Here is a 26245-nt window from a genome sequence, read left to right as displayed (position 1 = left end):
AGGATGTCTAAAGCCTCCCACACTTCCAGGATCCTTCTTCAGTTTCACCCGAAACTTGTATTTGCAGTTGAAAATACCTAAAGAATTAAACTGCTTTTCCCCTTTACGCACATAATCACAGTACCGTGCAAGGAAGCCTTCAAGCAATGCTGGCTCAGTAAAAGGGTTATAAACTGTTACCCACACAATCTTTTCTTGAAGTCCAAACAAGGGTTCAAACCACACCCCTTCCAAGAAAGGATCATCAGTGTGACTCCGAAGCCACTCAAACACATCAAGGCAGGTATTTTCTTCTACAAAAGTCACGTCATATGTACCTGATTTAGGAAACTCGTTGACGCTGTAGAAGTCGCCTCGTTTTGCTCCAGCTTTTCCTTCCAAAAGTTTCTCCACGATGAAGGACACATTATTCCTCTCGGAAACTGATGGATCCACTCCAATTCGGATAGTATTCTTCACGAAGTTCATCTTCAAAACCTGTCGGTATAATACCACAGAAAATCGCCAAATCCTTTCGCAAAAAGGCCTGGATTCCTCCAGAGAACTCGCACCTATCAGGCTGCAACCAAATGGTCTTAGCCAAAAGGCCGAGAAGCGATAACCAGAATTGGTTTCAAACTACGGAGCCACCCAAGGATCCTGAAAAGTCCATTTGTGGAGATGAGCTCCTGGACTCCCGTTAAGAAGACATGTTGTCAACCTCTAGATCCCTTACATGCCTGCACTTTTCGGCTTGCTGCTGCTGCAATCCACGCGTTTTAGATCTGCATAACTCCACCTCTTTAAACACAGCACCTTCACCCCCTGCTGTTCCCACCCGCCTCAACACCGTTGGAAGGGAGGAGAACCAATTAAGGCGGGGGGTGGGGTGGAACGAGCAGCTGTCTACCCTTAGCAGGAGGGCTCCTGATTACATACCTCTCCTGCTGCTGCTGCTGCTGGCTGTCCAGCAGCAGACTGAAGGTGGCTGCTGCTGTGCACAGGTATATAAAGGCTCAGAGCCTATTATGACACGCGCAGCCAGCGTTCCATTGCCACATTCCATCTACTGCAGGCAGGATACCTGGCTGGCTGAATGTCGCTGAGAAGCTCACAGAGACCGCCATAAGCAACAGTTTAACAGAATGCCACAGACTAATCAACCAAACTTTTTGGGTTGGGTTCTCTTTTATAGTCTGCAGGCATTAAATGAAAGAAGTCAGTGTTCCAGCAGAAGGAGACAACGTTTCAGAAAAGGCATTGTAGCAAACCAAAAAAGAAATTTTAAGCGCAGCAGAGTAACCAGCGCACATACCTGTTAGCTCAGGTGAGTTTAAAAGGCTGCTGTTGATAACAAGGGCATTTGCTAAATAGATGGTGTGTGTGCAACAATATACTGAAAGGTCAATTATATTGTGCAGCTTATCTCACCACCTGTAGTTATTTAGGTGAAAGCTCCAAAATGCTTGCCTAATATGTCTGTTTATCCAAAAGGAAGTAAAAAGGGAGAGCTAGAAAGATAGCATTGCATCACATTACATGGCAATGCAATGCACAGTTGCTGAAGTTGAACCAAAATGAGCTTGTAATCTGGCTTCTGCAACTTTGAACATGAAAAATCCAATGAGGAGAAGAAAAGCAAAGCCAAAGAGTCCATCCCAAAATCCGACAAACAAGCAAAATGAACAAAAAACATTGAATTCAATTCTTTCTGATTTTAGAAACTGCATTAAAGAAGGGGTGCACCGGTCCTGGGGATACTGCAATACCAGGTCAATGCGTGGAGTGGACAGAGCAAGCTCTTTTTCCATCTCCCTATTCTAAAAATCCATTTAATATATGGTCCCCAGATAGGGGACGTATCAGATATTAAACTGATAAGAACAGATACTACACTTGATCTTAGCCAAAAGGCCGAGAAGCGATAACCAGAATTGGTTTCAAACTACGGAGCCACCCAAGGATCCTGAAAAGTCCATTTGTGGAGATGAGCTCCTGGACTCCCGTTAAGAAGACATGTTGTCAACCTCTAGATCCCTTACATGCCTGCACTTTTCGGCTTGCTGCTGCTGCAATCCACGCGTTTTAGATCTGCATAACTCCACCTCTTTAAACACAGCACCTTCACCCCCTGCTGTTCCCACCCGCCTCAACACCGTTGGAAGGGAGGAGAACCAATTAAGGCGGGGGGTGGGGTGGAACGAGCAGCTGTCTACCCTTAGCAGGAGGGCTCCTGATTACATACCTCTCCTGCTGCTGCTGCTGCTGGCTGTCCAGCAGCAGACTGAAGGTGGCTGCTGCTGTGCACAGGTATATAAAGGCTCAGAGCCTATTATGACACGCGCAGCCAGCGTTCCATTGCCACATTCCATCTACTGCAGGCAGGATACCTGGCTGGCTGAATGTCGCTGAGAAGCTCACAGAGACCGCCATAAGCAACAGTTTAACAGAATGCCACAGACTAATCAACCAAACTTTTTGGGTTGGGTTCTCTTTTATAGTCTGCAGGCATTAAATGAAAGAAGTCAGTGTTCCAGCAGAAGGAGACAACGTTTCAGAAAAGGCATTGTAGCAAACCAAAAAAGAAATTTTAAGCGCAGCAGAGTAACCAGCGCACATACCTGTTAGCTCAGGTGAGTTTAAAAGGCTGCTGTTGATAACAAGGGCATTTGCTAAATAGATGGTGTGTGTGCAACAATATACTGAAAGGTCAATTATATTGTGCAGCTTATCTCACCACCTGTAGTTATTTAGGTGAAAGCTCCAAAATGCTTGCCTAATATGTCTGTTTATCCAAAAGGAAGTAAAAAGGGAGAGCTAGAAAGATAGCATTGCATCACATTACATGGCAATGCAATGCACAGTTGCTGAAGTTGAACCAAAATGAGCTTGTAATCTGGCTTCTGCAACTTTGAACATGAAAAATCCAATGAGGAGAAGAAAAGCAAAGCCAAAGAGTCCATCCCAAAATCCGACAAACAAGCAAAATGAACAAAAAACATTGAATTCAATTCTTTCTGATTTTAGAAACTGCATTAAAGAAGGGGTGCACCGGTCCTGGAGATACTGCAATACCAGGTCAATGCGTGGAGTGGACAGAGCAAGCTCTTTTTCCATCTCCCTGTTCTAAAAATCCATTTAATATATGGTCCCCAGATAGGGGACGTATCAGATATTAAACTGATAAGAACAGATACTACACTTGATCTTAGCCAAAAGGCCGAGAAGCGATAACCAGAATTGGTTTCAAACTACGGAGCCACCCAAGGATCCTGAAAAGTCCATTTGTGGAGATGAGCTCCTGGACTCCCGTTAAGAAGACATGTTGTCAACCTCTAGATCCCTTACATGCCTGCACTTTTCGGCTTGCTGCTGCTGCAATCCACGCGTTTTAGATCTGCATAACTCCACCTCTTTAAACACAGCACCTTCACCCCCTGCTGTTCCCACCCGCCTCAACACCGTTGGAAGGGAGGAGAACCAATTAAGGCGGGGGGTGGGGTGGAACGAGCAGCTGTCTACCCTTAGCAGGAGGGCTCCTGATTACATACCTCTCCTGCTGCTGCTGCTGCTGGCTGTCCAGCAGCAGACTGAAGGTGGCTGCTGCTGTGCACAGGTATATAAAGGCTCAGAGCCTATTATGACACGCGCAGCCAGCGTTCCATTGCCACATTCCATCTACTGCAGGCAGGATACCTGGCTGGCTGAATGTCGCTGAGAAGCTCACAGAGACCGCCATAAGCAACAGTTTAACAGAATGCCACAGACTAATCAACCAAACTTTTTGGGTTGGGTTCTCTTTTATAGTCTGCAGGCATTAAATGAAAGAAGTCAGTGTTCCAGCAGAAGGAGACAACGTTTCAGAAAAGGCATTGTAGCAAACCAAAAAAGAAATTTTAAGCGCAGCAGAGTAACCAGCGCACATACCTGTTAGCTCAGGTGAGTTTAAAAGGCTGCTGTTGATAACAAGGGCATTTGCTAAATAGATGGTGTGTGTGCAACAATATACTGAAAGGTCAATTATATTGTGCAGCTTATCTCACCACCTGTAGTTATTTAGGTGAAAGCTCCAAAATGCTTGCCTAATATGTCTGTTTATCCAAAAGGAAGTAAAAAGGGAGAGCTAGAAAGATAGCATTGCATCACATTACATGGCAATGCAATGCACAGTTGCTGAAGTTGAACCAAAATGAGCTTGTAATCTGGCTTCTGCAACTTTGAACATGAAAAATCCAATGAGGAGAAGAAAAGCAAAGCCAAAGAGTCCATCCCAAAATCCGACAAACAAGCAAAATGAACAAAAAACATTGAATTCAATTCTTTCTGATTTTAGAAACTGCATTAAAGAAGGGGTGCACCGGTCCTGGAGATACTGCAATACCAGGTCAATGCGTGGAGTGGACAGAGCAAGCTCTTTTTCCATCTCCCTGTTCTAAAAATCCATTTAATATATGGTCCCCAGATAGGGGACGTATCAGATATTAAACTGATAAGAACAGATACTACACTTGATCTTAGCCAAAAGGCCGAGAAGCGATAACCAGAATTGGTTTCAAACTACGGAGCCACCCAAGGATCCTGAAAAGTCCATTTGTGGAGATGAGCTCCTGGACTCCCGTTAAGAAGACATGTTGTCAACCTCTAGATCCCTTACATGCCTGCACTTTTCGGCTTGCTGCTGCTGCAATCCACGCGTTTTAGATCTGCATAACTCCACCTCTTTAAACACAGCACCTTCACCCCCTGCTGTTCCCACCCGCCTCAACACCGTTGGAAGGGAGGAGAACCAATTAAGGCGGGGGGTGGGGTGGAACGAGCAGCTGTCTACCCTTAGCAGGAGGGCTCCTGATTACATACCTCTCCTGCTGCTGCTGCTGCTGGCTGTCCAGCAGCAGACTGAAGGTGGCTGCTGCTGTGCACAGGTATATAAAGGCTCAGAGCCTATTATGACACGCGCAGCCAGCGTTCCATTGCCACATTCCATCTACTGCAGGCAGGATACCTGGCTGGCTGAATGTCGCTGAGAAGCTCACAGAGACCGCCATAAGCAACAGTTTAACAGAATGCCACAGACTAATCAACCAAACTTTTTGGGTTGGGTTCTCTTTTATAGTCTGCAGGCATTAAATGAAAGAAGTCAGTGTTCCAGCAGAAGGAGACAACGTTTCAGAAAAGGCATTGTAGCAAACCAAAAAAGAAATTTTAAGCGCAGCAGAGTAACCAGCGCACATACCTGTTAGCTCAGGTGAGTTTAAAAGGCTGCTGTTGATAACAAGGGCATTTGCTAAATAGATGGTGTGTGTGCAACAATATACTGAAAGGTCAATTATATTGTGCAGCTTATCTCACCACCTGTAGTTATTTAGGTGAAAGCTCCAAAATGCTTGCCTAATATGTCTGTTTATCCAAAAGGAAGTAAAAAGGGAGAGCTAGAAAGATAGCATTGCATCACATTACATGGCAATGCAATGCACAGTTGCTGAAGTTGAACCAAAATGAGCTTGTAATCTGGCTTCTGCAACTTTGAACATGAAAAATCCAATGAGGAGAAGAAAAGCAAAGCCAAAGAGTCCATCCCAAAATCCGACAAACAAGCAAAATGAACAAAAAACATTGAATTCAATTCTTTCTGATTTTAGAAACTGCATTAAAGAAGGGGTGCACCGGTCCTGGAGATACTGCAATACCAGGTCAATGCGTGGAGTGGACAGAGCAAGCTCTTTTTCCATCTCCCTGTTCTAAAAATCCATTTAATATATGGTCCCCAGATAGGGGACGTATCAGATATTAAACTGATAAGAACAGATACTACACTTGATCTTAGCCAAAAGGCCGAGAAGCGATAACCAGAATTGGTTTCAAACTACGGAGCCACCCAAGGATCCTGAAAAGTCCATTTGTGGAGATGAGCTCCTGGACTCCCGTTAAGAAGACATGTTGTCAACCTCTAGATCCCTTACATGCCTGCACTTTTCGGCTTGCTGCTGCTGCAATCCACGCGTTTTAGATCTGCATAACTCCACCTCTTTAAACACAGCACCTTCACCCCCTGCTGTTCCCACCCGCCTCAACACCGTTGGAAGGGAGGAGAACCAATTAAGGCGGGGGGTGGGGTGGAACGAGCAGCTGTCTACCCTTAGCAGGAGGGCTCCTGATTACATACCTCTCCTGCTGCTGCTGCTGCTGGCTGTCCAGCAGCAGACTGAAGGTGGCTGCTGCTGTGCACAGGTATATAAAGGCTCAGAGCCTATTATGACACGCGCAGCCAGCGTTCCATTGCCACATTCCATCTACTGCAGGCAGGATACCTGGCTGGCTGAATGTCGCTGAGAAGCTCACAGAGACCGCCATAAGCAACAGTTTAACAGAATGCCACAGACTAATCAACCAAACTTTTTGGGTTGGGTTCTCTTTTATAGTCTGCAGGCATTAAATGAAAGAAGTCAGTGTTCCAGCAGAAGGAGACAACGTTTCAGAAAAGGCATTGTAGCAAACCAAAAAAGAAATTTTAAGCGCAGCAGAGTAACCAGCGCACATACCTGTTAGCTCAGGTGAGTTTAAAAGGCTGCTGTTGATAACAAGGGCATTTGCTAAATAGATGGTGTGTGTGCAACAATATACTGAAAGGTCAATTATATTGTGCAGCTTATCTCACCACCTGTAGTTATTTAGGTGAAAGCTCCAAAATGCTTGCCTAATATGTCTGTTTATCCAAAAGGAAGTAAAAAGGGAGAGCTAGAAAGATAGCATTGCATCACATTACATGGCAATGCAATGCACAGTTGCTGAAGTTGAACCAAAATGAGCTTGTAATCTGGCTTCTGCAACTTTGAACATGAAAAATCCAATGAGGAGAAGAAAAGCAAAGCCAAAGAGTCCATCCCAAAATCCGACAAACAAGCAAAATGAACAAAAAACATTGAATTCAATTCTTTCTGATTTTAGAAACTGCATTAAAGAAGGGGTGCACCGGTCCTGGGGATACTGCAATACCAGGTCAATGCGTGGAGTGGACAGAGCAAGCTCTTTTTCCATCTCCCTGTTCTAAAAATCCATTTAATATATGGTCCCCAGATAGGGGACGTATCAGATATTAAACTGATAAGAACAGATACTACACTTGATCTTAGCCAAAAGGCCGAGAAGCGATAACCAGAATTGGTTTCAAACTACGGAGCCACCCAAGGATCCTGAAAAGTCCATTTGTGGAGATGAGCTCCTGGACTCCCGTTAAGAAGACATGTTGTCAACCTCTAGATCCCTTACATGCCTGCACTTTTCGGCTTGCTGCTGCTGCAATCCACGCGTTTTAGATCTGCATAACTCCACCTCTTTAAACACAGCACCTTCACCCCCTGCTGTTCCCACCCGCCTCAACACCGTTGGAAGGGAGGAGAACCAATTAAGGCGGGGGGTGGGGTGGAACGAGCAGCTGTCTACCCTTAGCAGGAGGGCTCCTGATTACATACCTCTCCTGCTGCTGCTGCTGCTGGCTGTCCAGCAGCAGACTGAAGGTGGCTGCTGCTGTGCACAGGTATATAAAGGCTCAGAGCCTATTATGACACGCGCAGCCAGCGTTCCATTGCCACATTCCATCTACTGCAGGCAGGATACCTGGCTGGCTGAATGTCGCTGAGAAGCTCACAGAGACCGCCATAAGCAACAGTTTAACAGAATGCCACAGACTAATCAACCAAACTTTTTGGGTTGGGTTCTCTTTTATAGTCTGCAGGCATTAAATGAAAGAAGTCAGTGTTCCAGCAGAAGGAGACAACGTTTCAGAAAAGGCATTGTAGCAAACCAAAAAAGAAATTTTAAGCGCAGCAGAGTAACCAGCGCACATACCTGTTAGCTCAGGTGAGTTTAAAAGGCTGCTATTGATAACAAGGGCATTTGCTAAATAGATGGTGTGTGTGCAACAATATACTGAAAGGTCAATTATATTGTGCAGCTTATCTCACCACCTGTAGTTATTTAGGTGAAAGCTCCAAAATGCTTGCCTAATATGTCTGTTTATCCAAAAGGAAGTAAAAAGGGAGAGCTAGAAAGATAGCATTGCATCACATTACATGGCAATGCAATGCACAGTTGCTGAAGTTGAACCAAAATGAGCTTGTAATCTGGCTTCTGCAACTTTGAACATGAAAAATCCAATGAGGAGAAGAAAAGCAAAGCCAAAGAGTCCATCCCAAAATCCGACAAACAAGCAAAATGAACAAAAAACATTGAATTCAATTCTTTCTGATTTTAGAAACTGCATTAAAGAAGGGGTGCACCGGTCCTGGAGATACTGCAATACCAGGTCAATGCGTGGAGTGGACAGAGCAAGCTCTTTTTCCATCTCCCTGTTCTAAAAATCCATTTAATATATGGTCCCCAGATAGGGGACGTATCAGATATTAAACTGATAAGAACAGATACTACACTTGATCTTAGCCAAAAGGCCGAGAAGCGATAACCAGAATTGGTTTCAAACTACGGAGCCACCCAAGGATCCTGAAAAGTCCATTTGTGGAGATGAGCTCCTGGACTCCCGTTAAGAAGACATGTTGTCAACCTCTAGATCCCTTACATGCCTGCACTTTTCGGCTTGCTGCTGCTGCAATCCACGCGTTTTAGATCTGCATAACTCCACCTCTTTAAACACAGCACCTTCACCCCCTGCTGTTCCCACCCGCCTCAACACCGTTGGAAGGGAGGAGAACCAATTAAGGCGGGGGGTGGGGTGGAACGAGCAGCTGTCTACCCTTAGCAGGAGGGCTCCTGATTACATACCTCTCCTGCTGCTGCTGCTGCTGGCTGTCCAGCAGCAGACTGAAGGTGGCTGCTGCTGTGCACAGGTATATAAAGGCTCAGAGCCTATTATGACACGCGCAGCCAGCGTTCCATTGCCACATTCCATCTACTGCAGGCAGGATACCTGGCTGGCTGAATGTCGCTGAGAAGCTCACAGAGACCGCCATAAGCAACAGTTTAACAGAATGCCACAGACTAATCAACCAAACTTTTTGGGTTGGGTTCTCTTTTATAGTCTGCAGGCATTAAATGAAAGAAGTCAGTGTTCCAGCAGAAGGAGACAACGTTTCAGAAAAGGCATTGTAGCAAACCAAAAAAGAAATTTTAAGCGCAGCAGAGTAACCAGCGCACATACCTGTTAGCTCAGGTGAGTTTAAAAGGCTGCTGTTGATAACAAGGGCATTTGCTAAATAGATGGTGTGTGTGCAACAATATACTGAAAGGTCAATTATATTGTGCAGCTTATCTCACCACCTGTAGTTATTTAGGTGAAAGCTCCAAAATGCTTGCCTAATATGTCTGTTTATCCAAAAGGAAGTAAAAAGGGAGAGCTAGAAAGATAGCATTGCATCACATTACATGGCAATGCAATGCACAGTTGCTGAAGTTGAACCAAAATGAGCTTGTAATCTGGCTTCTGCAACTTTGAACATGAAAAATCCAATGAGGAGAAGAAAAGCAAAGCCAAAGAGTCCATCCCAAAATCCGACAAACAAGCAAAATGAACAAAAAACATTGAATTCAATTCTTTCTGATTTTAGAAACTGCATTAAAGAAGGGGTGCACCGGTCCTGGAGATACTGCAATACCAGGTCAATGCGTGGAGTGGACAGAGCAAGCTCTTTTTCCATCTCCCTGTTCTAAAAATCCATTTAATATATGGTCCCCAGATAGGGGACGTATCAGATATTAAACTGATAAGAACAGATACTACACTTGATCTTAGCCAAAAGGCCGAGAAGCGATAACCAGAATTGGTTTCAAACTACGGAGCCACCCAAGGATCCTGAAAAGTCCATTTGTGGAGATGAGCTCCTGGACTCCCGTTAAGAAGACATGTTGTCAACCTCTAGATCCCTTACATGCCTGCACTTTTCGGCTTGCTGCTGCTGCAATCCACGCGTTTTAGATCTGCATAACTCCACCTCTTTAAACACAGCACCTTCACCCCCTGCTGTTCCCACCCGCCTCAACACCGTTGGAAGGGAGGAGAACCAATTAAGGCGGGGGGTGGGGTGGAACGAGCAGCTGTCTACCCTTAGCAGGAGGGCTCCTGATTACATACCTCTCCTGCTGCTGCTGCTGCTGGCTGTCCAGCAGCAGACTGAAGGTGGCTGCTGCTGTGCACAGGTATATAAAGGCTCAGAGCCTATTATGACACGCGCAGCCAGCGTTCCATTGCCACATTCCATCTACTGCAGGCAGGATACCTGGCTGGCTGAATGTCGCTGAGAAGCTCACAGAGACCGCCATAAGCAACAGTTTAACAGAATGCCACAGACTAATCAACCAAACTTTTTGGGTTGGGTTCTCTTTTATAGTCTGCAGGCATTAAATGAAAGAAGTCAGTGTTCCAGCAGAAGGAGACAACGTTTCAGAAAAGGCATTGTAGCAAACCAAAAAAGAAATTTTAAGCGCAGCAGAGTAACCAGCGCACATACCTGTTAGCTCAGGTGAGTTTAAAAGGCTGCTGTTGATAACAAGGGCATTTGCTAAATAGATGGTGTGTGTGCAACAATATACTGAAAGGTCAATTATATTGTGCAGCTTATCTCACCACCTGTAGTTATTTAGGTGAAAGCTCCAAAATGCTTGCCTAATATGTCTGTTTATCCAAAAGGAAGTAAAAAGGGAGAGCTAGAAAGATAGCATTGCATCACATTACATGGCAATGCAATGCACAGTTGCTGAAGTTGAACCAAAATGAGCTTGTAATCTGGCTTCTGCAACTTTGAACATGAAAAATCCAATGAGGAGAAGAAAAGCAAAGCCAAAGAGTCCATCCCAAAATCCGACAAACAAGCAAAATGAACAAAAAACATTGAATTCAATTCTTTCTGATTTTAGAAACTGCATTAAAGAAGGGGTGCACCGGTCCTGGAGATACTGCAATACCAGGTCAATGCGTGGAGTGGACAGAGCAAGCTCTTTTTCCATCTCCCTGTTCTAAAAATCCATTTAATATATGGTCCCCAGATAGGGGACGTATCAGATATTAAACTGATAAGAACAGATACTACACTTGATCTTAGCCAAAAGGCCGAGAAGCGATAACCAGAATTGGTTTCAAACTACGGAGCCACCCAAGGATCCTGAAAAGTCCATTTGTGGAGATGAGCTCCTGGACTCCCGTTAAGAAGACATGTTGTCAACCTCTAGATCCCTTACATGCCTGCACTTTTCGGCTTGCTGCTGCTGCAATCCACGCGTTTTAGATCTGCATAACTCCACCTCTTTAAACACCGCACCTTCACCCCCTGCTGTTCCCACCCGCCTCAACACCGTTGGAAGGGAGGAGAACCAATTAAGGCGGGGGGTGGGGTGGAACGAGCAGCTGTCTACCCTTAGCAGGAGGGCTCCTGATTACATACCTCTCCTGCTGCTGCTGCTGCTGGCTGTCCAGCAGCAGACTGAAGGTGGCTGCTGCTGTGCACAGGTATATAAAGGCTCAGAGCCTATTATGACACGCGCAGCCAGCGTTCCATTGCCACATTCCATCTACTGCAGGCAGGATACCTGGCTGGCTGAATGTCGCTGAGAAGCTCACAGAGACCGCCATAAGCAACAGTTTAACAGAATGCCACAGACTAATCAACCAAACTTTTTGGGTTGGGTTCTCTTTTATAGTCTGCAGGCATTAAATGAAAGAAGTCAGTGTTCCAGCAGAAGGAGACAACGTTTCAGAAAAGGCATTGTAGCAAACCAAAAAAGAAATTTTAAGCGCAGCAGAGTAACCAGCGCACATACCTGTTAGCTCAGGTGAGTTTAAAAGGCTGCTGTTGATAACAAGGGCATTTGCTAAATAGATGGTGTGTGTGCAACAATATACTGAAAGGTCAATTATATTGTGCAGCTTATCTCACCACCTGTAGTTATTTAGGTGAAAGCTCCAAAATGCTTGCCTAATATGTCTGTTTATCCAAAAGGAAGTAAAAAGGGAGAGCTAGAAAGATAGCATTGCATCACATTACATGGCAATGCAATGCACAGTTGCTGAAGTTGAACCAAAATGAGCTTGTAATCTGGCTTCTGCAACTTTGAACATGAAAAATCCAATGAGGAGAAGAAAAGCAAAGCCAAAGAGTCCATCCCAAAATCCGACAAACAAGCAAAATGAACAAAAAACATTGAATTCAATTCTTTCTGATTTTAGAAACTGCATTAAAGAAGGGGTGCACCGGTCCTGGAGATACTGCAATACCAGGTCAATGCGTGGAGTGGACAGAGCAAGCTCTTTTTCCATCTCCCTGTTCTAAAAATCCATTTAATATATGGTCCCCAGATAGGGGACGTATCAGATATTAAACTGATAAGAACAGATACTACACTTGATCTTAGCCAAAAGGCCGAGAAGCGATAACCAGAATTGGTTTCAAACTACGGAGCCACCCAAGGATCCTGAAAAGTCCATTTGTGGAGATGAGCTCCTGGACTCCCGTTAAGAAGACATGTTGTCAACCTCTAGATCCCTTACATGCCTGCACTTTTCGGCTTGCTGCTGCTGCAATCCACGCGTTTTAGATCTGCATAACTCCACCTCTTTAAACACAGCACCTTCACCCCCTGCTGTTCCCACCCGCCTCAACACCGTTGGAAGGGAGGAGAACCAATTAAGGCGGGGGGTGGGGTGGAACGAGCAGCTGTCTACCCTTAGCAGGAGGGCTCCTGATTACATACCTCTCCTGCTGCTGCTGCTGGCTGTCCAGCAGCAGACTGAAGGTGGCTGCTGCTGTGCACAGGTATATAAAGGCTCAGAGCCTATTATGACACGCGCAGCCAGCGTTCCATTGCCACATTCCATCTACTGCAGGCAGGATACCTGGCTGGCTGAATGTCGCTGAGAAGCTCACAGAGACCGCCATAAGCAACAGTTTAACAGAATGCCACAGACTAATCAACCAAACTTTTTGGGTTGGGTTCTCTTTTATAGTCTGCAGGCATTAAATGAAAGAAGTCAGTGTTCCAGCAGAGGGAGACAACGTTTCAGAAAAGGCATTGTAGCAAACCAAAAAAGAAATTTTAAGCGCAGCAGAGTAACCAGCGCACATACCTGTTAGCTCAGGTGAGTTTAAAAGGCTGCTGTTGATAACAAGGGCATTTGCTAAATAGATGGTGTGTGTGCAACAATATACTGAAAGGTCAATTATATTGTGCAGCTTATCTCACCACCTGTAGTTATTTAGGTGAAAGCTCCAAAATGCTTGCCTAATATGTCTGTTTATCCAAAAGGAAGTAAAAAGGGAGAGCTAGAAAGATAGCATTGCATCACATTACATGGCAATGCAATGCACAGTTGCTGAAGTTGAACCAAAATGAGCTTGTAATCTGGCTTCTGCAACTTTGAACATGAAAAATCCAATGAGGAGAAGAAAAGCAAAGCCAAAAAGTCCATCCCAAAATCCGACAAACAAGCAAAATGAACAAAAAACATTGAATTCAATTCTTTCTGATTTTAGAAACTGCATTAAAGAAGGGGTGCACCGGTCCTGGAGATACTGCAATACCAGGTCAATGCGTGGAGTGGACAGAGCAAGCTCTTTTTCCATCTCCCTGTTCTAAAAATCCATTTAATATATGGTCCCCAGATAGGGGACGTATCAGATATTAAACTGATAAGAACAGATACTACACTTGATCTTAGCCAAAAGGCCGAGAAGCGATAACCAGAATTGGTTTCAAACTACGGAGCCACCCAAGGATCCTGAAAAGTCCATTTGTGGAGATGAGCTCCTGGACTCCCGTTAAGAAGACATGTTGTCAACCTCTAGATCCCTTACATGCCTGCACTTTTCGGCTTGCTGCTGCTGCAATCCACGCGTTTTAGATCTGCATAACTCCACCTCTTTAAACACAGCACCTTCACCCCCTGCTGTTCCCACCCGCCTCAACACCGTTGGAAGGGAGGAGAACCAATTAAGGCGGGGGGTGGGGTGGAACGAGCAGCTGTCTACCCTTAGCAGGAGGGCTCCTGATTACATACCTCTCCTGCTGCTGCTGCTGGCTGTCCAGCAGCAGACTGAAGGTGGCTGCTGCTGTGCACAGGTATATAAAGGCTCAGAGCCTATTATGACACGCGCAGCCAGCGTTCCATTGCCACATTCCATCTACTGCAGGCAGGATACCTGGCTGGCTGAATGTCGCTGAGAAGCTCACAGAGACCGCCATAAGCAACAGTTTAACAGAATGCCACAGACTAATCAACCAAACTTTTTGGGTTGGGTTCTCTTTTATAGTCTGCAGGCATTAAATGAAAGAAGTCAGTGTTCCAGCAGAGGGAGACAACGTTTCAGAAAAGGCATTGTAGCAAACCAAAAAAGAAATTTTAAGCGCAGCAGAGTAACCAGCGCACATACCTGTTAGCTCAGGTGAGTTTAAAAGGCTGCTGTTGATAACAAGGGCATTTGCTAAATAGATGGTGTGTGTGCAACAATATACTGAAAGGTCAATTATATTGTGCAGCTTATCTCACCACCTGTAGTTATTTAGGTGAAAGCTCCAAAATGCTTGCCTAATATGTCTGTTTATCCAAAAGGAAGTAAAAAGGGAGAGCTAGAAAGATAGCATTGCATCACATTACATGGCAATGCAATGCACAGTTGCTGAAGTTGAACCAAAATGAGCTTGTAATCTGGCTTCTGCAACTTTGAACATGAAAAATCCAATGAGGAGAAGAAAAGCAAAGCCAAAAAGTCCATCCCAAAATCCGACAAACAAGCAAAATGAACAAAAAACATTGAATTCAATTCTTTCTGATTTTAGAAACTGCATTAAAGAAGGGGTGCACCGGTCCTGGAGATACTGCAATACCAGGTCAATGCGTGGAGTGGACAGAGCAAGCTCTTTTTCCATCTCCCTGTTCTAAAAATCCATTTAATATATGGTCCCCAGATAGGGGACGTATCAGATATTAAACTGATAAGAACAGATACTACACTTGATCTTAGCCAAAAGGCCGAGAAGCGATAACCAGAATTGGTTTCAAACTACGGAGCCACCCAAGGATCCTGAAAAGTCCATTTGTGGAGATGAGCTCCTGGACTCCCGTTAAGAAGACATGTTGTCAACCTCTAGATCCCTTACATGCCTGCACTTTTCGGCTTGCTGCTGCTGCAATCCACGCGTTTTAGATCTGCATAACTCCACCTCTTTAAACACAGCACCTTCACCCCCTGCTGTTCCCACCCCCCTCAACACCGTTGGAAGGGAGGAGAACCAATTAAGGCGGGGGGTGGGGTGGAACGAGCAGCTGTCTACCCTTAGCAGGAGGGCTCCTGATTACATACCTCTCCTGCTGCTGCTGCTGCTGGCTGTCCAGCAGCAGACTGAAGGTGGCTGCTGCTGTGCACAGGTATATAAAGGCTCAGAGCCTATTATGACACGCGCAGCCAGCGTTCCATTGCCACATTCCATCTACTGCAGGCAGGATACCTGGCTGGCTGAATGTCGCTGAGAAGCTCACAGAGACCGCCATAAGCAACAGTTTAACAGAATGCCACAGACTAATCAACCAAACTTTTTGGGTTGGGTTCTCTTTTATAGTCTGCAGGCATTAAATGAAAGAAGTCAGTGTTCCAGCAGAAGGAGACAACGTTTCAGAAAAGGCATTGTAGCAAACCAAAAAAGAAATTTTAAGCGCAGCAGAGTAACCAGCGCACATACCTGTTAGCTCAGGTGAGTTTAAAAGGCTGCTGTTGATAACAAGGGCATTTGCTAAATAGATGGTGTGTGTGCAACAATATACTGAAAGGTCAATTATATTGTGCAGCTTATCTCACCACCTGTAGTTATTTAGGTGAAAGCTCCAAAATGCTTGCCTAATATGTCTGTTTATCCAAAAGGAAGTAAAAAGGGAGAGCTAGAAAGATAGCATTGCATCACATTACATGGCAATGCAATGCACAGTTGCTGAAGTTGAACCAAAATGAGCTTGTAATCTGGCTTCTGCAACTTTGAACATGAAAAATCCAATGAGGAGAAGAAAAGCAAAGCCAAAGAGTCCATCCCAAAATCCGACAAACAAGCAAAATGAACAAAAAACATTGAATTCAATTCTTTCTGATTTTAGAAACTGCATTAAAGAAGGGGTGCACCGGTCCTGGAGATACTGCAATACCAGGTCAATGCGTGGAGTGGACAGAGCAAGCTCTTTTTCCATCTCCCTGTTCTAAAAATCCATTTAATATATGGTCCCCAGATAGGGGACGTATCAGATATTAAACTGATAAGAACAGATACTACACTTGATCTTAGCCAAAAGGCCGAGAAGCGATAACCAGAATTGGTTTCAAACTACGGAGCCACCCAAGGATCCTGAAAAGTCCATTTGTGGAGATGAGCTCCTGGACTCCCGTTAAGAAGACATGTTGTCAACCTCTAGATCCCTTACATGCCTGCACTTTTCGGCTTGCTGCTGCTGCAATCCACGCGTTTTAGATCTGCATAACTCCACCTCTTTAAACACAGCACCTTCACCCCCTGCTGTTCCCACCCGCCTCAACACCGTTGGAAGGGAGGAGAACCAATTAAGGCGGGGGGTGGGGTGGAACGAGCAGCTGTCTACCCTTAGCAGGAGGGCTCCTGATTACATACCTCTCCTGCTGCTGCTGCTGGCTGTCCAGCAGCAGACTGAAGGTGGCTGCTGCTGTGCACAGGTATATAAAGGCTCAGAGCCTATTATGACACGCGCAGCCAGCGTTCCATTGCCACATTCCATCTACTGCAGGCAGGATACCTGGCTGGCTGAATGTCGCTGAGAAGCTCACAGAGACCGCCATAAGCAACAGTTTAACAGAATGCCACAGACTAATCAACCAAACTTTTTGGGTTGGGTTCTCTTTTATAGTCTGCAGGCATTAAATGAAAGAAGTCAGTGTTCCAGCAGAGGGAGACAACGTTTCAGAAAAGGCATTGTAGCAAACCAAAAAAGAAATTTTAAGCGCAGCAGAGTAACCAGCGCACATACCTGTTAGCTCAGGTGAGTTTAAAAGGCTGCTGTTGATAACAAGGGCATTTGCTAAATAGATGGTGTGTGTGCAACAATATACTGAAAGGTCAATTATATTGTGCAGCTTATCTCACCACCTGTAGTTATTTAGGTGAAAGCTCCAAAATGCTTGCCTAATATGTCTGTTTATCCAAAAGGAAGTAAAAAGGGAGAGCTAGAAAGATAGCATTGCATCACATTACATGGCAATGCAATGCACAGTTGCTGAAGTTGAACCAAAATGAGCTTGTAATCTGGCTTCTGCAACTTTGAACATGAAAAATCCAATGAGGAGAAGAAAAGCAAAGCCAAAGAGTCCATCCCAAAATCCGACAAACAAGCAAAATGAACAAAAAACATTGAATTCAATTCTTTCTGATTTTAGAAACTGCATTAAAGAAGGGGTGCACCGGTCCTGGAGATACTGCAATACCAGGTCAATGCGTGGAGTGGACAGAGCAAGCTCTTTTTCCATCTCCCTGTTCTAAAAATCCATTTAATATATGGTCCCCAGATAGGGGACGTATCAGATATTAAACTGATAAGAACAGATACTACACTTGATCTTAGCCAAAAGGCCGAGAAGCGATAACCAGAATTGGTTTCAAACTACGGAGCCACCCAAGGATCCTGAAAAGTCCATTTGTGGAGATGAGCTCCTGGACTCCCGTTAAGAAGACATGTTGTCAACCTCTAGATCCCTTACATGCCTGCACTTTTCGGCTTGCTGCTGCTGCAATCCACGCGTTTTAGATCTGCATAACTCCACCTCTTTAAACACAGCACCTTCACCCCCTGCTGTTCCCACCCCCCTCAACACCGTTGGAAGGGAGGAGAACCAATTAAGGCGGGGGGTGGGGTGGAACGAGCAGCTGTCTACCCTTAGCAGGAGGGCTCCTGATTACATACCTCTCCTGCTGCTGCTGCTGCTGGCTGTCCAGCAGCAGACTGAAGGTGGCTGCTGCTGTGCACAGGTATATAAAGGCTCAGAGCCTATTATGACACGCGCAGCCAGCGTTCCATTGCCACATTCCATCTACTGCAGGCAGGATACCTGGCTGGCTGAATGTCGCTGAGAAGCTCACAGAGACCGCCATAAGCAACAGTTTAACAGAATGCCACAGACTAATCAACCAAACTTTTTGGGTTGGGTTCTCTTTTATAGTCTGCAGGCATTAAATGAAAGAAGTCAGTGTTCCAGCAGAAGGAGACAACGTTTCAGAAAAGGCATTGTAGCAAACCAAAAAAGAAATTTTAAGCGCAGCAGAGTAACCAGCGCACATACCTGTTAGCTCAGGTGAGTTTAAAAGGCTGCTGTTGATAACAAGGGCATTTGCTAAATAGATGGTGTGTGTGCAACAATATACTGAAAGGTCAATTATATTGTGCAGCTTATCTCACCACCTGTAGTTATTTAGGTGAAAGCTCCAAAATGCTTGCCTAATATGTCTGTTTATCCAAAAGGAAGTAAAAAGGGAGAGCTAGAAAGATAGCATTGCATCACATTACATGGCAATGCAATGCACAGTTGCTGAAGTTGAACCAAAATGAGCTTGTAATCTGGCTTCTGCAACTTTGAACATGAAAAATCCAATGAGGAGAAGAAAAGCAAAGCCAAAGAGTCCATCCCAAAATCCGACAAACAAGCAAAATGAACAAAAAACATTGAATTCAATTCTTTCTGATTTTAGAAACTGCATTAAAGAAGGGGTGCACCGGTCCTGGAGATACTGCAATACCAGGTCAATGCGTGGAGTGGACAGAGCAAGCTCTTTTTCCATCTCCCTGTTCTAAAAATCCATTTAATATATGGTCCCCAGATAGGGGACGTATCAGATATTAAACTGATAAGAACAGATTTTTTTTTTTTTTTTATACCATTCAGTAAAATTTTTCAAGCAACAATCAATAGTATAAAAACTCATACTACGTTGCCCAGTCTTACATCATAATGGTACTTTCTTTATTTCATATTTATAACTTTATACTGAAACAGTTGTAATACCTTTTGAATGGACAAAAAACTATAAAACATACCATTATCATAAAAAAAGACAGATCACAACACTTAAACAAGGACTTACTGGTACTTTACCAGTGACCTCCATTTTTTTACTTTCCAAAAACCTTCTGAATCAGAGCCACCACCGCCACGGCTGTCCCATAAATAAACTATGTATAACCTTGACAAAACCATCCTAACACAATTATTAACTGAGATTATTTTCCTTTTAAATAAACACAAATTCCTAACGTCCCACAGACTTTCTATTACACATGCCATTATCAACCACAACAATCTCTCTTTCACCCGGCTACTTGCACCCATCCCAAACATTACCACTCTCCAATTTATAAAATTCACGCCCGCTAGTTCCTTGCATAAACCACCCACTCCCTTCCAAACACTCTGAGCATAATCACAATTCCAAACCAAATGCATAACAGTTTCACTCGCCCCACATCCATCCCTCGGACATACCTCTGTTCTAATCAGATCCCTCCTCTTCTGTACCTCTCTCACAGGCAAAATCTCATGCAAACTCATCCATACGATATCACGCTGCCTATTCGATATTCCTTTTATACTCAGGTTCCTCCATACACACAACGCTTCACTCGATCTCAAGCCCCTAATGTTACATTCAAACTCTCTAACACGCATCCTTCTCCTTACATTCCTTATCACTTTGAAATCACCCATAGGAACATCCAACAAATCATGCTTGACAACAAATTTTTCAACAAACTCATACCACACTGGACATTTAAACGAAACAGGCACTCTTGCATCCCTTCTCATCCATTTCAACCCAAACAACATCCATCCAGCCATATATTTAATCATAAAAGCCGTCTTGTTATCCATACCTAACAGAACAACCACCGTTTTAATATAATTTAAACCAAGACAAAATTCAAAATTTGGGAAATCCATTCCCCCATGTTCACGTAACTTACACAAATATTCCCTTTTAAGTTTTTCCATCTTACTTCCCCAATAAAACGTAAAAATTAGCTTCTCAATCCGCCTAAAACCCTTATAAGGGGCTGGAAAAACCACTGACACAAAAAGTAACATAGGAAGAATCACTGACTTAATAATAAGGACTTTGCCTGACAATGTCAAGTCCCGTAACCTCCAAAAATGTAACTTCTGTTCAATCCTCTTACCGCATTCATCCCAACTCTCATTCCCTTTCAGATCTTTGTTAAACCACACCCCCAAAACCTTAATAGCACCTTCTTCACATATCACACCATCCATCCTAACACTCGAATCCCCGAAACACTTAAAGCTACACTTCCCCCAATTCACCCTAAAACCAGATGCACCACAAAAGAAATCTAAAAGCAACCTTGCTCGATTCATAGCAGCCATATTATCACTCACCACAACAACATCGTCCATATACCCCATTACCTTTACAGTCTTTCCACCACTCCCTGGGATCAGAAGACCATTCATCACTTTCTCTTTCCGAATCATGCACAACAGGGGCTCAATCACACTTATAAACAGGACAGGGGACAACGGACACCCCTGCCTGACCCCTGATTTTATGCACACCTTCTCACTCAAACATCCATTCACTAACACTTCACTCACCACACCATCATACAAACACCTTATGGCATTCACAAAAACACTAGGAAAACCCATCCTAACTAACACCTCAAACATAAACGCATGCGACACTCTATCAAAAGCTTTCTCAAAATCCACACAAAAAACCATACATTTCCCCTTCCTAAACATACAATCTCCAATTACGTCTCTCAACAACAAGAGGTTATCAGTCATACACCTACCTGGCACCGCGCACACTTGATCATCACCAACCACACTTCCAATCACCCCACGCATACGGTTAGCCAGAATTTTGCTAAAGACTTTATAATCTGCATTGAGTAATGTAATCGGCCTCCAATTACGCAAATTCTTTTTCTCACCCTTCTTATATAGTAAAACAACTACTCCTTCTTTCATGGAATTACAAAGTACACCATTCATCCACATATATTGACATACCTCCACAAAATCAACACCAATCACATCCCATGCTTTTACATAAAACTCCACAGGCAACCCATCTTTCCCAGGTGTTTTATTCTTTTTCGCACCATCCACCGCCTTTTTAACCTCATCAAAAACAATATCCTCACTCAAACACTCACGTTCCCCTGATTCAAGCTGACTCTCCAACATACCTAACACATGCTCTTTCAAACCCCCATCCACCCATTTAGACTCAAATAAACTACTATAGAAACTATGTACCTCATCCAACACTTCCCTTCCAACCACAGTCATACCATTATCATTTACAACCTCATCCAACTCATCTTTTTTACTGCACATTTTTTTAAAAAAGTACCTCGTACACTTCTCATCCATATCCAAATGCTCAACTCTCGTCCTAAAAATAATTTCCTTCCCACGCTTTTCCAAAACACGCTTCATCTCATCTCTCGCTCCTCTGAGTTGATCACTAACATCAATTCCTTTCATACTCATTTTATGTAACCACTCAATCCTCATATTTAAATCTTTAAATCTGCCTCTTTCAATTGCTGCTTTTTTATAACCCCACCTCCTAAAAAAATTCTTAATTTCCACTTTCACCCAATCCCACCATACAGTCACATCCACAAAATTATTTTTCCTAGACCTCCACCATTCATACTTACTTTCGAAGTCTCTCATAACCCTAACATCCTCTAACAACCTAACATTTAGCTTCCATACCCCAACACCATGCACCATTTTTTTATCACCTTCAAACATACCCCACAAACATTCATGGTCTGTGAAAGAAAAAACATGCTGTTTAAAAAATTTACACACCAAACCTCTATTTGTATACAGCATGCGGTCAATCCTGGACACTATTCCTCCCCTATCAGCTCTATATGTGGCCGGTGGTGGCTTACTCAAAAATTCCGCTGCATCTAAAAAAGAAAAATCAGATGTAATTTGATTAAGGACCTTACCCGTGACATCAATTTCCCCTTCAGAAACACAATTGAAATCACCAACTAATAATATTGGAATCCTTCCAGGCAAAAATAAACGTATTTTCTCTAATAGTGCTAACCTATCCCCTTTGTTAATTGGACAATACACGTTAACAATTTTCACCCTCCACCCTCTCCCCTTAACCACTGCCATTATACAACGACCTGGCTCCACCACCATATAATTTTCAAAACTTAAATCCCTATTCCCCAACAAAATCCCCACACCATCATTTTTGTTTGTCATTGAACCTGACCAAATACTATGCCCATATACCCAGTCCTTTTCAGGAGGTGACTCTTCAATTCCGCACTCTTGCAGACAGTAAATATTTGCTCCAAGATTTTTTAGTTCTTCCAGTATAGCCAATCTTCTAGGCTTAGATTTTATAAGCCTTACATTTATTGACAGTACACTACAGCCCACGTTGGAGCCCATTTTTTAACCATATTCGGTAAAAAAGAACATACCCCCCACCGAAGAGTCAACCTTTCTCGTCTTGAAACTCGATTCCTGATGTTAAGCAGAGAATGCTGGCCCCCTCCTCCAAAAAAGACCTCCTAGGAGAGGCACTGTAGCTCTCGGGATAGCTCCTATCACTTAAGGGGCTGATGCTCCCAATACTGGCAGGTGAAAAATCTGGCCGGAACTTCTTTGCAGAAGACACATCAGAGTCCTCATCAGGGGGCCTCACCACAGCCCCGGTGAAGTCACCCTGGCCACCACCACCTTCATGAATTGCCTCTGAGCTTTCCAAAGCCAACACCGGCGTTGTGGAGAGTGAACCGCTCACTTCTCCCTCACCACTCATATCAAGCAGAATTGACATATCTGCAGGCTCTATCTCAACAGCGCTTCCACCAGCAGGATCGGGTGCTTGCTCCATCTCTTCCATGAAGTCCCTTACTGCCTCGATCGCCTCACCAATAGTGGCGGCAGTAGTAGGACGTGGGGACACGGCCTCTGCATATGACCTGGAACGATGGGGACAGTCCTTGAAAGCGTGTCCCTCCTCGCCACATGCATTACAAACCATGGAGTTAGTACACTCCATTGCCAGATGACCCTCTTTATTGCATTTCCCACAAAAACTTCTCCACCGTGCAGTCCTCTTGGTAGTGTCCAAAGGATTTACACTTCCTGCAAAAACGTGGAGCACCAGGAAAAAACATATACCCTCTATCCCTCCCGATGGCAAAACTGAGGGGAGGGTAGTGGATACCCCCAGGTCCCTGGGGGTCCTCCTGGAACCGAACAAAAAACTTGTGTTTGCCAGTCCACAAGCCCACCTCATTCCTCACCTTGTGTGAGTAGGACACATAGCTGCAATAAAGGTTCAGGAATCTAGTAATGTCCTCCACATCCACAAGGGGGTTGTGCATAAACACAACAACTGGCACTTCCCCCTTAGTATACAATACCGTGAATGTAAGCCCATCAAGAGCCGGATGATCCAAGGCTTGCTGATCCTTTAGAGTCTTGAAAAGATTCTGGCAAGCTGCCATACGATCAAGGACTAAAACGTACCGGCCATTCTTTGGGAACTCCTGTAGGCAAATGATGTCTCCACGACCAACATTCAAAATCTTGAAGATGACGACTTCCACCAAGAACCGCAGGTTAAAGAAATTCCTCTTCGACTCCTCAATATCAATGCGAAAAGCATTTTTGACCCGAATATCATCGGTCCCGGCATAGCGAATCTTGACGCCCATTATCACCTCTCGTTTCCTCTGGACCCCCCCCAATAGCAGCAGGCAGCTTAAGCCACCTAAGTGGCGATGCTGCAAGGCCGAGGGGGAGACACTATAGGATCCTTCTGACCAGATACAAGATCTAAGCCAAAAGGCCGAGAAGCGATAACCAGAATTGGTTTCAAACTACGGAGCCACCCAAGGATCCTGAAAAGTCCATTTGTGGAGATGAGCTCCTGGACTCCCGTTAAGAAGACATGTTGTCAACCTCTAGATCCCTTACATGCCTGCACTTTTCGGCTTGCTGCTGCTGCAATCCACGCGTTTTAGATCTGCATAACTCCACCTCTTTAAACACAGCACCTTCACCCCCTGCTGTTCCCACCCGCCTCAACACCGTTGGAAGGGAGGAGAACCAATTAAGGCGGGGGGTGGGGTGGAACGAGCAGCTGTCTACCCTTAGCAGGAGGGCTCCTGATTACATACCTCTCCTGCTGCTGCTGCTGCTGGCTGTCCAGCAGCAGACTGAAGGTGGCTGCTGCTGTGCACAGGTATATAAAGGCTCAGAGCCTATTATGACACGCGCAGCCAGCGTTCCATTGCCACATTCCATCTACTGCAGGCAGGATACCTGGCTGGCTGAATGTCGCTGAGAAGCTCACAGAGACCGCCATAAGCAACAGTTTAACAGAATGCCACAGACTAATCAACCAAACTTTTTGGGTTGGGTTCTCTTTTATAGTCTGCAGGCATTAAATGAAAGAAGTCAGTGTTCCAGCAGAAGGAGACAACGTTTCAGAAAAGGCATTGTAGCAAACCAAAAAAGAAATTTTAAGCGCAGCAGAGTAACCAGCGCACATACCTGTTAGCTCAGGTGAGTTTAAAAGGCTGCTGTTGATAACAAGGGCATTTGCTAAATAGATGGTGTGTGTGCAACAATATACTGAAAGGTCAATTATATTGTGCAGCTTATCTCACCACCTGTAGTTATTTAGGTGAAAGCTCCAAAATGCTTGCCTAATATGTCTGTTTATCCAAAAGGAAGTAAAAAGGGAGAGCTAGAAAGATAGCATTGCATCACATTACATGGCAATGCAATGCACAGTTGCTGAAGTTGAACCAAAATGAGCTTGTAATCTGGCTTCTGCAACTTTGAACATGAAAAATCCAATGAGGAGAAGAAAAGCATAGCCAAAGAGTCCATCCCAAAATCCGACAAACAAGCAAAATGAACAAAAAACATTGAATTCAATTCTTTCTGATTTTAGAAACTGCATTAAAGAAGGGGTGCACCGGTCCTGGAGATACTGCAATACCAGGTCAATGCGTGGAGTGGACAGAGCAAGCTCTTTTTCCATCTCCCTGTTCTAAAAATCCATTTAATATATGGTCCCCAGATAGGGGACGTATCAGATATTAAACTGATAAGAACAGATTTTTTGATTGAAGCTGCATCCAAGGCACTGAAAAATGTGACCAAAGTCACACCAAAACAGCGCACGAGGCGAGGATTCATGTGGACCCTTCCCGGAGGAGAGGGTCCCCAATAAACCATCCCCATCCCTCCGAGCCAGAAGGCCACAGCGAGGGTCAGGGATCTCCGATGCTCTCCCTAGCCGAAGCCGGAGAAGAGCCGTTTTCGTGCTCCCAGCTTCCATCTAGGCTGCCACCCTAGTGGAGCTGGAGCCTGTGTTGGTTTCTCAGCCCAAAGCTGACCGGACCTCCGACCGGGTTTATAAAAATTCCCCTTCCTAGCCCGGAGGCCAGGAATAGGGGGGGTTGCTCAGAAAGTATGATTGGCAAAGGTGCGGCGTGCTACGAAGCCAAGTCTTTCTAGGGTTCCCAGTCCCAGTAAGCTTGGACTCCCACCAGGGCGCCTACTCCTGGGGCACATTGCTCCAAAGCCCTCACACTTACCCAGCCTAGTGACTTCGATCCTGGAGGGCCATGTTTTCCATCAGATAACTCTATGAGCCACCTGGCGTACTAACAAGTGCACCAAACCAGTGTGTAATATGCATCAATTTACTAGGGCAGCCCAAGGACAAAACTGCCTTTTCAAAAGATACTACACTTGATCTTAGCCAAAAGGCCGAGAAGCGATAACCAGAATTGGTTTCAAACTACGGAGCCACCCAAGGATCCTGAAAAGTCCATTTGTGGAGATGAGCTCCTGGACTCCCGTTAAGAAGACATGTTGTCAACCTCTAGATCCCTTACATGCCTGCACTTTTCGGCTTGCTGCTGCTGCAATCCACGCGTTTTAGATCTGCATAACTCCACCTCTTTAAACACAGCACCTTCACCCCCTGCTGTTCCCACCCACCTCAACACCGTTGGAAGGGAGGAGAACCAATTAAGGCGGGGGGTGGGGTGGAACGAGCAGCTGTCTACCCTTAGCAGGAGGGCTCCTGATTACATACCTCTCCTGCTGCTGCTGCTGCTGGCTGTCCAGCAGCAGACTGAAGGTGGCTGCTGCTGTGCACAGGTATATAAAGGCTCAGAGCCTATTTTGACACGCGCAGCCAGCGTTCCATTGCCACATTCCATCTA

The 26245-nt window shown here is 44.7% G+C and overlaps 15 non-coding genes and 1 pseudogene across 15 annotated transcripts; all 16 read right to left on the bottom strand.

Moving 5' to 3' along the window:
• Positions 1-1714: 1714 nt before the first annotated feature.
• Positions 1715-1905, bottom strand: LOC141236635 (U2 spliceosomal RNA). The gene has a single exon (XR_012302287.1). It is a non-coding gene; the product is annotated as a U2 spliceosomal RNA (small nuclear RNA).
• Positions 1906-3020: 1115 nt separating this feature from the next.
• On the bottom strand, positions 3021-3211 carry LOC141236573 (U2 spliceosomal RNA). Its single transcript, XR_012302227.1, has one exon. It is a non-coding gene; the product is annotated as a U2 spliceosomal RNA (small nuclear RNA).
• Positions 3212-4326: 1115 nt separating this feature from the next.
• LOC141236571 (U2 spliceosomal RNA) lies at positions 4327-4517 on the bottom strand. The gene has a single exon (XR_012302225.1). It is a non-coding gene; the product is annotated as a U2 spliceosomal RNA (small nuclear RNA).
• Positions 4518-5632: 1115 nt separating this feature from the next.
• Positions 5633-5823, bottom strand: LOC141236570 (U2 spliceosomal RNA). Its single transcript, XR_012302224.1, has one exon. It is a non-coding gene; the product is annotated as a U2 spliceosomal RNA (small nuclear RNA).
• Positions 5824-6938: 1115 nt separating this feature from the next.
• On the bottom strand, positions 6939-7129 carry LOC141236634 (U2 spliceosomal RNA). Its single transcript, XR_012302286.1, has one exon. It is a non-coding gene; the product is annotated as a U2 spliceosomal RNA (small nuclear RNA).
• A 1115-nt stretch (positions 7130-8244) lies between these two features.
• LOC141236569 (U2 spliceosomal RNA) lies at positions 8245-8435 on the bottom strand. Its single transcript, XR_012302223.1, has one exon. It is a non-coding gene; the product is annotated as a U2 spliceosomal RNA (small nuclear RNA).
• A 1115-nt stretch (positions 8436-9550) lies between these two features.
• On the bottom strand, positions 9551-9741 carry LOC141236568 (U2 spliceosomal RNA). The gene has a single exon (XR_012302221.1). It is a non-coding gene; the product is annotated as a U2 spliceosomal RNA (small nuclear RNA).
• A 1115-nt stretch (positions 9742-10856) lies between these two features.
• LOC141236567 (U2 spliceosomal RNA) lies at positions 10857-11047 on the bottom strand. The gene has a single exon (XR_012302220.1). It is a non-coding gene; the product is annotated as a U2 spliceosomal RNA (small nuclear RNA).
• A 1115-nt stretch (positions 11048-12162) lies between these two features.
• On the bottom strand, positions 12163-12353 carry LOC141236566 (U2 spliceosomal RNA). The gene has a single exon (XR_012302219.1). It is a non-coding gene; the product is annotated as a U2 spliceosomal RNA (small nuclear RNA).
• Positions 12354-13465: 1112 nt separating this feature from the next.
• Positions 13466-13656, bottom strand: LOC141236565 (U2 spliceosomal RNA). Its single transcript, XR_012302218.1, has one exon. It is a non-coding gene; the product is annotated as a U2 spliceosomal RNA (small nuclear RNA).
• Positions 13657-14768: 1112 nt separating this feature from the next.
• On the bottom strand, positions 14769-14959 carry LOC141236564 (U2 spliceosomal RNA). Its single transcript, XR_012302217.1, has one exon. It is a non-coding gene; the product is annotated as a U2 spliceosomal RNA (small nuclear RNA).
• A 1115-nt stretch (positions 14960-16074) lies between these two features.
• LOC141236563 (U2 spliceosomal RNA) lies at positions 16075-16265 on the bottom strand. The gene has a single exon (XR_012302215.1). It is a non-coding gene; the product is annotated as a U2 spliceosomal RNA (small nuclear RNA).
• Positions 16266-17377: 1112 nt separating this feature from the next.
• Positions 17378-17568, bottom strand: LOC141236562 (U2 spliceosomal RNA). The gene has a single exon (XR_012302214.1). It is a non-coding gene; the product is annotated as a U2 spliceosomal RNA (small nuclear RNA).
• A 1115-nt stretch (positions 17569-18683) lies between these two features.
• Positions 18684-18873, bottom strand: LOC141236723 (U2 spliceosomal RNA). Its single transcript, XR_012302371.1, has one exon. It is a non-coding gene; the product is annotated as a U2 spliceosomal RNA (small nuclear RNA).
• A 6101-nt stretch (positions 18874-24974) lies between these two features.
• LOC141236704 (U2 spliceosomal RNA) lies at positions 24975-25156 on the bottom strand. The gene has a single exon (XR_012302354.1). It is a non-coding gene; the product is annotated as a U2 spliceosomal RNA (small nuclear RNA).
• A 524-nt stretch (positions 25157-25680) lies between these two features.
• On the bottom strand, positions 25681-25796 carry LOC141236782 (U2 spliceosomal RNA; annotated as a pseudogene).
• Positions 25797-26245: the final 449 nt, after the last annotated feature.

The sequence above is a fragment of the Phyllobates terribilis genome, unplaced genomic scaffold, assembly GCF_046119375.1.
Source record: "Phyllobates terribilis strain yellow unplaced genomic scaffold, ASM4611937v1 Scaffold_710__1_contigs__length_769263, whole genome shotgun sequence".
Classification (NCBI taxonomy): Eukaryota; Metazoa; Chordata; class Amphibia; order Anura; family Dendrobatidae; genus Phyllobates; species Phyllobates terribilis.
This window is presented reverse-complemented; position numbering and strand designations above follow the sequence as displayed.